Below are 12,568 nucleotides of genomic sequence, written 5' to 3' on the forward strand. Positions count from 1 at the left end.
GGTGACAGGGCTGGAGTTCTCCTTCTGACTGCAGACCTGGCACTGGGGACCCACAGCTCTTTCTAATGATGGCTGTGAACCACCACCCTTGGGGTTTTGCTGAAGCACTAGGACCTCTCCATAGCAAACCTTTTGAATCCAGTGCTGTCTCTCAAACACTTGGACTTAAATACTGAGAAGTCAAGCTTGCCCTGAGTGGAAGTGGCCCACCAAAGCAGTGGGATTTATACTGAAGCTGAATGTTCTATTTGTGTCCCCTACATCTTACAACCACTTTCAATAGATTGCTATTTCGCTATTTCACTATTTCACTATTTCAATTAACTTTTCTAAAATATAAGGTGGTTTTAATTTTTTTCTGAATTTTTTAAATTTCCCATTAATAACCCTTCACATGACTAATTATCCAGCTGAACCTTCTGGAGAAAGAGATGTTGACTACTTTTTGCAACATAGTGTTGGCCTGCAATATTTGTTTTTTGAAAAATGCATTTTGCATGCAGGTTTCCTCTTTTGGGTGCTCTTAAGCTACAGACGAGCAGATCTCATATCCTCGAGGCCTTATCTTGTGGTTTATCTTTCTGATGCTCCTTCCTCTTCTTCACGTGTCTAGCCTCGAGAGTTTGTGCACAAGACACTCTGTACCAGTTGTGCGCTCCAAGTATGGCAGGAGGAGTTAGGTTAATCAAAACCTCTGGCTAGATGGGCTAAATGGAAGAGGACATTTGCTTTGTTTAGTGAGGGGAGGAAGAGAGAAGCCGTGCAGCCCATGTAATGTTCACGCTGTCTAACTTCAGAGACCATCCAGAGCCCCATGGAGAAGCGTAGGCTCACAGTTTAGGTGTTCTGAGTCACTCTTGGGAGGAAACTACAGCTTGCTATTTACTGTAGAGAAACACAGGCTTCTATTTTAGGTATGTAAGTTGGATGCCAGTGTGAGTATCCCCTTAGTTAAGTCACTGAGAACAGCAAGGAAATCCTGCATAGCAAGGACAAAGCTGAAGTTTGCGTGCACTTACCATCTTGCAGGTTCACCTGGTCACTGTGACTGCAGCGGAAGGGTAGACATGGTTGGTTTCCTCCTCTCCAATGCTTTTTCACCAATGCTGAGCTGCTTATTTGTACTCAAGTGCTCCAGTCAAGGCTCTGGAAGAGATTGTACATTAGGAAAGGCAGCAACTGCTCCCATGTAAAGAGCTTATAGATGTGATTAGGAGAGAGGTGACAAACCTAGCTCTGTCCAAGTTCACCCCATGGCAGCACACCCTACCCAGAGGGATAAAAATCTGCATCTTTGCATGCTTTTAGGCTAATGTCTGCTAGGAAGGACATGGATATACTTGAATCCTGCTTTGGACAGGTGAGATGAACTGGATGATTCCTTGAGATCTCTTCCAGCATTGTTTTCAATAATCTTTCTAGGAACTCCTGCCTCTTAAAGGAAAGTAAAATTTTTGGCTTGTTGGCATTGCTTGCTATCCTGCTGTCAAGGGGAAACAAGGCACATGGTATTGCCCGAGTAACACTGGATGCTGGCATGGATGTTTTTCACCTATGGTTCACAGTGGCATTTCTCTTTCTGCTTCAGGAAGAGACAAATTTTCAGTTCTTCAGCAAAGGTTGTCCTGTCTTTGAACTATTTAAGACAGTGATGAGAAGGAAAGACCTTTTCAGTAGCAAAGGTTTGATGTGGATGAGCTTCACCCCAAGATCAAGCAGAGTCTGTGGTCCCTTAAAAGCCATAAAAATACTATTTTGAAGATATTTATTAAACTTAGTGCCTCTGGTTTTGTCCTACTGCTTTGCATGAAGCCAGAATAATTTTCAAGATAGAAATGATATTTTGATGATTGTGATATTTCAGGGACTTCTAAGAAAAACCCTTGTCCTTCCCTCAAGGGAAGTAAAAGGGAAAACAAAAGCTTTTAGGGAAGAGGAGCAGTTGATTTATATAAATTATTGTCCACATACTCTGGACATATGAAGCCGTTGCATCTACACATGTTGCAGCCTGTGGGTATAAATGTGACAAACCCACTTGATATCGTAATCTTCCCACATTCTGAAGTCCTCTGGGATCCTTGGAGGTAATAAGTGCTAGATAAATGTGTGATTTACTGCTGCATTCACCTCATATAATTGAGACCAGTGACAATTTCAGATGTGCATCTGCTGCGGACTGTAGGGAGGCTGAGGTTTTGTTGAAAATCTGTTTATGAGAACTCAGATAAGTCTTGGGGTCAAAAAGTAAATATAAGCTGTTTTGTTTTGTTTTTCTTATTGTGTCTAATTTTTTCTCCAAGCATCTCTATTTTAGACTTACCTTGCTGTAAACAATCCTTGAGGAAGCTGGTGTTTTACACAGCTTTTCAGTAATTTGTCATCATTTTCTCACAGGATTGTGCCTACCTCTGGCTTTTTTTTTTATTGCCATCTTAGCAAAAAGAAGTATTGCTTCTCTAATTTATTTTTACAGAAGTCTCATATACTTCTGAATGAAAACCAGCCCATAAGTAATCAGTAGCTCATTTGCATCTCTCACTTTGTTCCTCTCACTTCTACCACATTATTAACTGTTCTTCATCAACAGACCTGCTTTTTTTTCACTGCTTGTGGTAATCGAATCAGTTCAGCACAACCCGAGGCTGCAGTGTTTGAAGTCAGCTGAGAACGTTGGGCACTCGGGCCCCAGTTTTCCAAGGCAGCTCCTTGCCCAGAGCACACCCAGCATCCATGGTCCCTGACCTGGGTGGGTTAAAACTCACTCTTGAGCCAGAATGCTTGCACCTTCCTGCAGCCGGAGGCTTCAGATGCTTGGGCTGATGGGCGCCAACCTGGCTGAGCCTTTGTCCAGGGTGAGACTAGTTCGGGACCTTTGCAGTGGCTTGGGGGCTGCTGCCCTCCACCTTTAGGTAACAGCTCGATGGTTTGGGCACTTCCCCAGGAAGTGGGAGCCCTGTGCTCGGGCCCTCCTTCCCAGGGCGGCTCAGCCTCACGCATAGGCTCCCCAGCCACCGTGCACTGGTGGGGGGCCACTTCTTCTGCCTCAGCCAGAGCTGCAGTGCCCTGCAGGCGGGAGGCAGTGTCCCTGCGACCTGCTTTGAGTGCTGCTGAATTCTGGGGTACCCATCTTGTGCCTGTGTGTGCTCTTTGCTTCTCCTCTTCAATGCAGGAAAGCTGTATGGGGAGGGGCTCCTGTTCAGCACAGCCGACCCAGCTTTCCCCTGGGTTTGAACTTTATAAATTGTGGTGACTTTCACTGCCTTCCTCCTTTTTCTTTAATTAAAAAGAAGCTGGAATGGTAGAGTTGTTAATGGAGCACACAGGAGCTGCTTTACAATAACAAACGTATGTTCCACTTTCCTTTTATATTTTAATTTTGCTGTATGTGTCTTCTTGTGGTTTTTAAGTTAAAAGGAACATTGTTTTCTAGCCTAGGCTTCCCATGGGACTCTGACTTTTCACTGTATGTGACTTCCAACTTCCAACTAATTCCTTTGTATTATTAGTGAAACCAGAACCCTTGATGGAAATTCAAAACCAGATCACAGCTTGGTACTGTGATTCACATTCTCACAAGTAGGACTGGGCTGGAGATGAGCTCTTGCTGAAACCCAAACCAGCCTGCCCAGGAAGATTTAATGTTGAGGGCACGTCAGAGGAGTTGAGGTTGTCCTTTTCTGCCCATCTTCCCAACTCCCCTTGTTCAGCGACAGGGAAGTCTGAGGTGCGGGTTGAAGCCCTGTGTGTTTGCCCTTCGTGGGCAGGCTGTGCTGGGTGCGCGTGGCAGAGCCAGCTCGTGCTGTGCAACGTCTTTATACTATTCTCATGGCCTTCACTTCCCTTTCCCAGCAAGTGGGAGCCTTGCACAGGCTCTTTTTGCTCTTGCAGAAATTTCCGCTCCCAACTCAAGAACAGCGTATGACAAACTGAGTGCATGTTTCATGCCTGATTTACCTGCAGGACTACTGGACTTGTTTCACTACTGTGATGATTGTAGGTGCCTCTGGAGCTTTGAGCTGTTGGATTGTGGCTATATTTACTGTGGTTACATGTGCTATTCTGAAAATGCAGATTTTAGGTACATTTGAGAAATTCTCTTCAAAACTAATATCCTATCCAATGTAAGGGTAGGTCAGTCAGTACCTCTCACACTGCCAGTGTACTGGTAATGTGGCTGTACCTTGAGACCTATCCATCTGAAGGCTCAGTGGAGCCACTGATAAACCAAGATTAGAGGAAGAGCTGATCTGTATGCTTTCTCTAACACTAATACAAGAAGAGAACAGCTGGATAACAGTGAGGATATTTCAGTACTGGGAGACTTTAACTGGAGATAAGTTGCATCTTCTTTTGCTTAAAGTGTTTAAACTGGATCTGCATCCCCATGTGTGAAAGGGACACTGTCACCCAGATGGTATGGCTGTGTGAGGGCAGCTCGCCCCTAAGAGAAGGAAGGCAGTATTGTGGTACAGCTGGGGAATTTTCCAGTGTGCCAACCTGCTTTGAGTTAGAGATGAAGGAAAAGTTCTTACTGAAACTTTTGAGCCCAATTCAAAATACATTGCTTTTGATGGAAAGTAATTTTGGCAGAGGTGATGGGAAGGAGAGTATATCAACTCGTTTGAGGGTGATGCTTGTGACATGCAGGTGGCTTGGGTTATTCCTTGGACTCGGAATATGCCTGGATTAGGCAGGTGCAAGATTTAGGCTACTCTTTCGTGTGTGATCTCCCTGCAGGACTGTACATGGGGAAGTCAGTGCGCAGTAAACCAGAGCTCAAATTTATGGCTGTTTGCCATGAATGTGGACACTTCCAGTGCAGCAATTACGCTGACATAACTCATCCTCTTCAGGGTGCACTCGAGTGTCCACAGGAGTTCATGCGGGGTGAATAGTGTCCTGTAAATTCACATCTGAGCTCTCTGTTCACGAGCTTCACCATATAGCTAAGCCTCCAGTTCCTCCCTCCCTCCCTCTCTCAAGACCAATGTCTATTTAATTCAAAGCACCTCGTGCCAAGTGAGGACTCGCACCTGGGTCTCCTGCATCTGTGGGGAGCATTGTGCTCACTGGGCTAATGGCTGTTTAGGGGGGAAGGGACTGGGCCCCTCTTGCCTGCTGCTGCTCAGTGAAAATTTTCTCGGGTCTCTATTTCATTCTGAAACAACTGTTGAAACCCTGATGCCTCCAACAGACCTGAGTTATTCTCTCTCTGAGCATGCTTTGTGCATGAGAAAGAAACTGGGGAGGAGAGAGGCTCTGGGGCTTGCTTTTTTTTTTCTTTTTCCTTTTTCTTATTTTTTATTTTTCCAATAAATGCTTTTTTGACAAGATCCTTTCCAAAATCTGGCTGGCGTTAAGTCAAATAGTCAGTGTCTGAGCAGAGGCCATGGTTCCTGGACCCCAGACCCACCTTGTAGGGGGCGCGGCACTAAGCCATGGCAGAGGGCTCAGCTCTGGGGATTTGGTTCATTGAAGTCAAGTCAATAACCTCAGGCTGAACCGAGTGATTCCAAGATTCTCTTGCTGTGACCACTGTCCCATCTTCCCCCTTGTCAGTGTGGCTGCTGTCAAGCTTTGTGCCACATCTCAGTGTCACAGCGAGATGCTCCAGAGGCTGCACCTGAAGCATTGCTGCCTCACCTGGCTGCCAGGGAGGGTGAGCTGCCTGTGGCCGGGGAAGCTGCGAGGTCTGGCGATGAGTGAGCAGCTCTGCTTGCCACTGTCTGGTCTCTTCATCTGGGCTGAGGCCATGCCTCCAACAGCTGGCAAGGGAACCACTTTGCTAAGTGGTGGCAAAGCCCCATGTCGAGTAACACCCCCAGTGTGATTCTGTCAAAATCAGCAAATTTGCACCCTCTGATTTACTCATTGCAGGGAGAATTTTGTCATGCTGGGGGAAGTTTAAAACTTTTGTCGTCAATGTGCATGGAAGCTCTTTAATCACACAGATGGTTTTCTTAGTAGGAAAAAAATTGTATTTGCTTAGTGCCTCTTTTTTTTTTTTAAACTTTCAGCTGAGATGATAGTTAAAGCATCTTGAAAACAGGATCAGCTCTTCATAGGGTTAGGGAAACTGAGGCATAGGGAGGAAACATCTTGCTTACATTGCAATGTAAAGTCAGTGTCAGAACAGTTAGAAACGAAGCCTCCCAAATGCTTTTTCCCAAGAGCTGCCATCTCTGTCCCAGACCTGCATTTTAACCCCATGTGAAAGCAGAAATCCCAGTTAGAAACTGGAAGTGTGGTTGTCATTTACTGTAAGGAGCAGAGGAGCAAATAAGATTCAGTCGTTGGAATTTTGACAAAATTGTCACCAAAATAAGGAATGCTTAAAATTTAGTATAATAAAAATTAATATTTCAGCAAAATCAGATGTTCAAAGAATTATCTTTGGAGGCTTTTTTAGACTGCTTTGGTAAGGAGCAAAAAGAACTAAGGCAGAGATTTCCTTCTGTTTTGCGTTCTTTTGCTGTGTCCCAAGTACATTAAATTGAACAAAAACATGTGACAAGATTCAACTTTATTGCTCAATGTCAGCCCTAACTGAAGCAGGCAGGCAAGCCACTACATGGTACGGTGTCTGGATGAGGTCTTTGTCTTAGTTACTGACAGCTATTGATATGCCACTCTCCCCAAGACAATACAGTGCAATTTTCCATATTGGTAGGAGTATTGTTGAGTAAAGATCCTCTCCCCCCCAAAAAAATCCTTGAAATTGTTTCAGTCAAAGGGTATTACTGATGAGAATTAATGATTAAATCCAAGATGCAAAATTGCTTCCACCAAAGAGAGAGCTGAACAGGCGTGACAGAGATGCTGTGCCAAGCAGAGGCTATTCCGATGAGCCTGTCTTCCTCTTGTCCACTGCGGAGTATCTGAAAATGCTTGCTGGCACAAAAACCAGCCTTGGGGCTGAGAGTCTGAGTAGGGGAATAGTTTGTGGTGTCAAAAGCTTTGAGACATGGTTTAACTCGGCAGCCTCTCGCTGTTTCTAGGGGAAGGTGGGTTGGGCGAGCTGAGGCTCCTTCCTAGGGCAGCTGGTGCTGCGACCGCTGCTGCTCCTGGCGAGCCTCTCGGTGCTTTCTTATCTTCTTGTGTACAGCAGGAAAAGGGAAGCAGTAGGAGGAAGCGATTTCTCACGCGGCTTTGTATTTGCTTCTAATTAAATGTTGCTAGTCGAGCTCTGTTTTCCCACTTTTCACTACTGGCTGGGCATGGTCTCTCTGAATCTCCCCGGTGCTGTTCTCAAAGCTGACCACACACATGCATGCCCCTTTCGGGGGAAGCTCGAGTGACTTCCATGGGGAGATAGCAAATAATACGCAGTGGTTAATGGACTAAGCCTCATGTTACAGTGAGCTGAAGCAAGCAAGTGAGCTGATTACTTTTAAGCAACTAAAATCACCACGAGTAGTGAATTCATTGCTCAATTTTCTTCTTTCTTTCTGGTAGTAGCTTGCGTTGTCTAGACAGGAAGATGTGTGCAATCAACTTTAAAGATGCAGCTTTATACATCTTGGGAGAAAGACCTAAATTCCTGACAAGCAAAGCTCTGTTGGGATGAATGGGAAACAAATTACTCCCTTCTACTCTCCAAGGCAATTGACATCTGTATTGCACAGGGCAACCTTACTGGGGCTCTTCAAGGATGCCTATAAGATTTGCAGATGCTCCTACTTTTGTCTTGCACAGCCCATTGCTGTTTGTATGCAGACTTTCAGACTCCAAACTAGGAATCTCCAAGAAAATTTGGCTCTGAAACCCGTCAATTAAAAATCCAAAGGCAGAAGTGTGCAATACTAGTGGAGATGGAGGTGCTGTGGCCGGTGAGTGGTGTTACCGCATGTTTGTGCCATTTGCAGAGTAAGGTTGGCCACCCCTGCAGCAAGGCAGAGCGCAGGGGGATGGGGACCTTGGGTTTCTCACTACAGGACCTGGCAAATCCCTGCGCTTCTCTGACCCAGCATAACTAAGCAGTGTTGCAGGCTTCCCTCGTGCAAAGAGATTTGCTATTCATTCAGCTGAGCAAAGGTGAACCTGTGTTTTTAAATCCCCACAGCCAGAGGCAATGCCAACTGCGCAGATGCAGGGGTTGTTTCCTCTGAACACTGGAGTAGGGGCTGATTTAAATTTGAATTTCAGACTCCCAGTTTAAGAGATTATATATTTGGAGCTGAGGACTCAGTTGGTAAGAAGAGCTGAGTTTTGAAATAGTGCAGGAAAAAAAAAAGCGTTGTTTCACATGCTTAATGTGTGGTCTCGATGGCTGCGGTTGCCGGTACCGCCACAGGAGCTATGTTCAGGCCGGTAACTGGGCTGCCAATACACAGCAGCTAATGGCACATCTGCTTGTTTTTTTCATGCAGAATTACATATGTGCCTTTCTGAAAATGGCATTTAAATATCCCTCTTTCCCAAATTTGACTGGTATCGATCCACGGATGGAGTGCAGAATGAATGAATTTTATTTATGCAGAGGTGAGCCGATGATTTTAATCATGCCACACATTTCCATTTTGTTTAGAAACCAAATCATAGCAGCAAACCAAACAAGAAAAGTCTCCTTGTTTTCTGAATGATGTTATTTGTTTATCTGCCAAAGTGCTTTGCATTTTCTCAGGTCATAGACCAGCCCATGTCTGGCTATATTAATGTTATAGGAGTTATGCAAAAGTAAAGTTTAAGAAAAATCTTTCAACTGAAAGAAATAGGATCTTAAAATCCTAAAATAGAGTATGGAAAGGTACACATCATGTCTGGCTTCTCTTTCCCCTTGTGGCAAATGTGACTCAAAGGAGTTGGGATTTTTCCAGCTCGAGCTGTATACAGTTTGGGGGGAGTTTTATTGTGAATAGGTTGCCATATAGTACACAAATAAATTTCCTCCCAGAGTTCTGTATTCATAAATCCTTCTCAATTCTCACTCTCTATGAAACTGAAATCCAGATGACTTTGTTTTCTTCATGGGAAGAAGAGTGAAAAAGGGTAAAGAAACACCTTGGTGCAGGGCTGATCCTCTGTGCTTGTCTCTGCTGAAGCTCCCATTGTGGGGCTTTGCGCCCTCCCCTTGGGCAGCTGCAGGACGAGCTGCCCTCTGCCTTTCTGTGAGAGAAGCAGAGGAGTAGGGCTGAAAAACGGAGGCTGTAGAGCAGATTGGTTGTTGCTAAGGGAGGAAAAAATGAATTTCAAAGTTATTATTTAAAAAAATATTCTAAGTCTTCTCTTCTCTGTAGTGTTCTTTAAGGGCCACTTTTACTCCTCCTGTGCTTTGCGAAAGAAATTATTAGCCTTATGGTTAAATACTAAAGCAGTTGCCTAGCATAGTGGAGGTGAGTGCTTATTAAGAGTAACAGTCTCTCATAGTTTTGAGGAGAGACATATATCTGAAACATAGCTTTAATTCTTTCATTGTAGCTCACAATCAATTTATTTTTCTATATAAAAATGCAGTACAAAATATTAACTCATTTCTATCCCTGCGAAGTAGTGTTAGCATCACTGTTCCCCTGTTACAGGTAAACAGTGAGCTTATATGACATGACCGAAGCTATGCAGATACGGTGGTGGCAGAGCTGAGTGTAAAACTTTGATTTTAAAGTTTCTGGAGCATTTCTGTGGGCTGTCCCTCTTCATTTTTTATTCTCAAGTCATCCAAATGTGTTCTTAGTGAGTGAAAGGTAGATGGAAATGCTAATGGTAAATGATCGCCTATGTTATCCTATAAAACATAATCAATTAACACCCTTTAAAGAGGTGTTCCGTCTCCTTGTTTGCATGTGAACACCATTTTGAAAGAGGATACTTGACTTTCTTACATATATTTTTCTCTTTGTATTTGCGTTTTATAATGCTATTTTGATTTAACAGTGATGTCATCTCAACACATTGACATAATGTCATAAATTACCACATAATTATGTTACTTGCTTCCATCGATCAAACGATTTAAAATCTGGTCCTGTGAAGGACCAGAAGGCCTTTTACTATGTGTTTTATACCCCCTTGTCCAGCAGATGATACAAACATTGCCGTATGAACAGGTAATCCATTCCTCACTTCTTTAAGTATGTATACATTTGTACAGACTCACGGCACAGGCATACATATTATTAGAAGACCATGAATAGTTTTACCTGGGGAACTCATTCTATACATGAGCAGAAACACCACATAAAATTACTTTTAAAGGTGGCCAGTATTAAAAACTGTGTACGTAGCCAGTTCTGTTGCAGCTGCTACTGACTGTGCTCACCGGGGGCAAATCGTCTTTTGTAATTTATTATCTGTTTTCCTCCGCTCCAGTCTCCCGCCTGTAACTCTGGGATTTTGTTCTGCCCAGACAGAGGGCAGAGCGAGAGCTGCTTTGCTGTCGCTGTAATCACTGTTCCAGTCCAGAGGATCCTGTCATCATCCTAGCTGAATTCACAAAGAATTACTCTCTGTCAGGCATGACAATAAACATGCTCAGTACTTAAAAACTACTCTTCTTCTCCCTCTCCTTTTGTAAAGACAAGATGGCTTTTGGTCATACAATGGCTTTTCATTGAAGGCCAGGAAATTTTGGATTTTGAAAGTACCATACTTAGGATGAGTTTCAGTACGGCTCCCAGAGGATCTGGGCTTCATGGGCCTCCATGGATAAACAGGGGGTGATGCCTACATTCATTCCTCTTCTCAGCAGATCTATCATTTTGACCTCTGTTTCCTTTAATCTTCTATACACTCTATAAGTTTCTAAATCTCCCCATGGCTGCCATCTTATTTATCACATTCTTGGCAACGCTTCTTCTCCAATACCAACCCTTGTGCATGGAGTCCAGCTCCGTTCCTCCTCCACCTCACTCCCAGAGCCAACTGGCATGTCTGCACAAAGCCTCGTACACCATTTTCCTTCCTCACAATCTCCTGAAGCGCTTGTGTGAGTGAGTTATCGTAGGTGTCTGAGCTGTGGCTGGGCTGGATTCTGTAATTCTTTCTTGCTCAACTGCTACCGAGGCCTGTTGACTTCAATGGAGCTATTCATGTAAGTGGAGGCCACAAATTCGGGCCCTTGGGTTGTAAGGTCTCTGGGGCATAGACCCTGTCTTTGTATGCCTTGCAAATATGTGCTAGATGAGTAATGATAGCTCAGAAGAGTGAGTGTCGCTTTACATTTGCCATACTGGAGGAAGGTTGCCAGGATTGCATTGATGCTGCATGTGGTCCCCTTCCAGGGGGGAATTAATCCTTTTCTGCAAAGATACCTCCTGCTGACTGATGAAAATGAAAAAAAAAAAAGGAAAAAAAAAAAGTTTGGCCATGAATACTATTAGCTTAATCTTCCTTTTCTCTGATCTTCCAGTACTATTTGCTTTGTAAAGCTTCATCAAGGTTTTGTATGTGGATGGAATAATTGAAAACAAATTTAGCATGTCTCAGACCATAAAGTTCCCTTTCAGCTAGATCACTGGCTATGTGGTAGATAAATGTCTGGTTTTCATTTTTGGTTATGTGAGAAATTTAGAATGGTTTGATTTGTAATTTTGAATGTTAATAAAGAAGGAGAAATTTCCTCGTTTCCTGGCCTATGGAGGCATTTTGGCTTTCTTGCTTCTCTTGCAGCAAATGCTGTTTATGAAAATGTTATTTAGTACAGAAGAGTCTGTTTCAGTGTTCTTGAGCCCTAGAGGCCTCAGTCTCTAAAGTCAACTAAGATCTCCATGTGCCAGGTACTATACAGTCACAGACCGAAAATGCCACCCCCACCTTCCTCCAAGAGGAATGGCTGAAGGTGAACCAGCAGCTGGGGGAAGGATAAGATCAAAGAGCAGAGAATCAACACCGGTTCAGAGAAGCGATTTCAGGAGTACAAGAACTTATTTCCTTTTAAGACTATTTAAGAATTCTGCAGACAAGGAGATTGGTAGGGTGGAGATGTAAATATTAAAAGGGAATATCCTCCCTGGAGGAAGAGGCTGATGGGCAGAAAATGCAATGCTGTGAGTGTTTAAGAAGCTGATGCTGGTGCTTGGGGCTGGATTTGGGAAGTTTGGGAATAGATGTTGATAACTGAGTAGAAAATGAGAGGTGAGAGGGCAAAGAGAAGAGCAGAATTTTGCAGATGAACATGGGACATGGCAGAATCTGGAGAGATGCGAAGCTTGGGTAACTTAAGCAGAGTGAGGGGTTGGAAGGATCATCCTTCTGGCTGAGTTTGAAATGGATGTGAGCTGGACAAGACTACATGTACCAAGGCCAGAGAAAGGGATGTGGCAGGGATCATAAATTTCTGAAATGTTTATACATAGTTTAACATTGCATTTCTCAAAATCGCAGATACATTTGCTAGATACTTCCTGTTTAGGGGGAAAAAACCCTGTTGTTTTTTTTTACTGCAGTTCAAGTAGGAATCACAAGCTGAGCTGAGGCAAAGTAATTTTACTGAATGTTAGGCTGGACAGAAACTACCTTTTGCAAGTGGGACATCACACAGGGCCAGATTTAAAGCCCCCAGGGCATTTTCCATTAGATTTGATAAGGTCTGGAGAAGGTGCATGTGGGAGTACCACATGTATCTGCAGGA

The 12,568-nt window shown here is 43.8% G+C and overlaps 1 protein-coding gene across 1 annotated transcript in view; it reads left to right on the top strand.

Moving 5' to 3' along the window:
* Positions 1-12,568, top strand: part of NFATC2 (nuclear factor of activated T-cells, cytoplasmic, calcineurin-dependent 2) — a gene marked incomplete at its 3' end in the record, with an annotated part of 50,021 nt that overhangs the window by 5,158 nt on the left and 32,295 nt on the right. The gene's annotated exons all lie outside the window — the stretch shown is intronic.

This window comes from Mesitornis unicolor, unplaced genomic scaffold (assembly GCF_000695765.1).
Source record: "Mesitornis unicolor isolate BGI_N332 unplaced genomic scaffold, ASM69576v1 scaffold2053, whole genome shotgun sequence".
Taxonomy (NCBI): Eukaryota; Metazoa; Chordata; class Aves; order Mesitornithiformes; family Mesitornithidae; genus Mesitornis; species Mesitornis unicolor.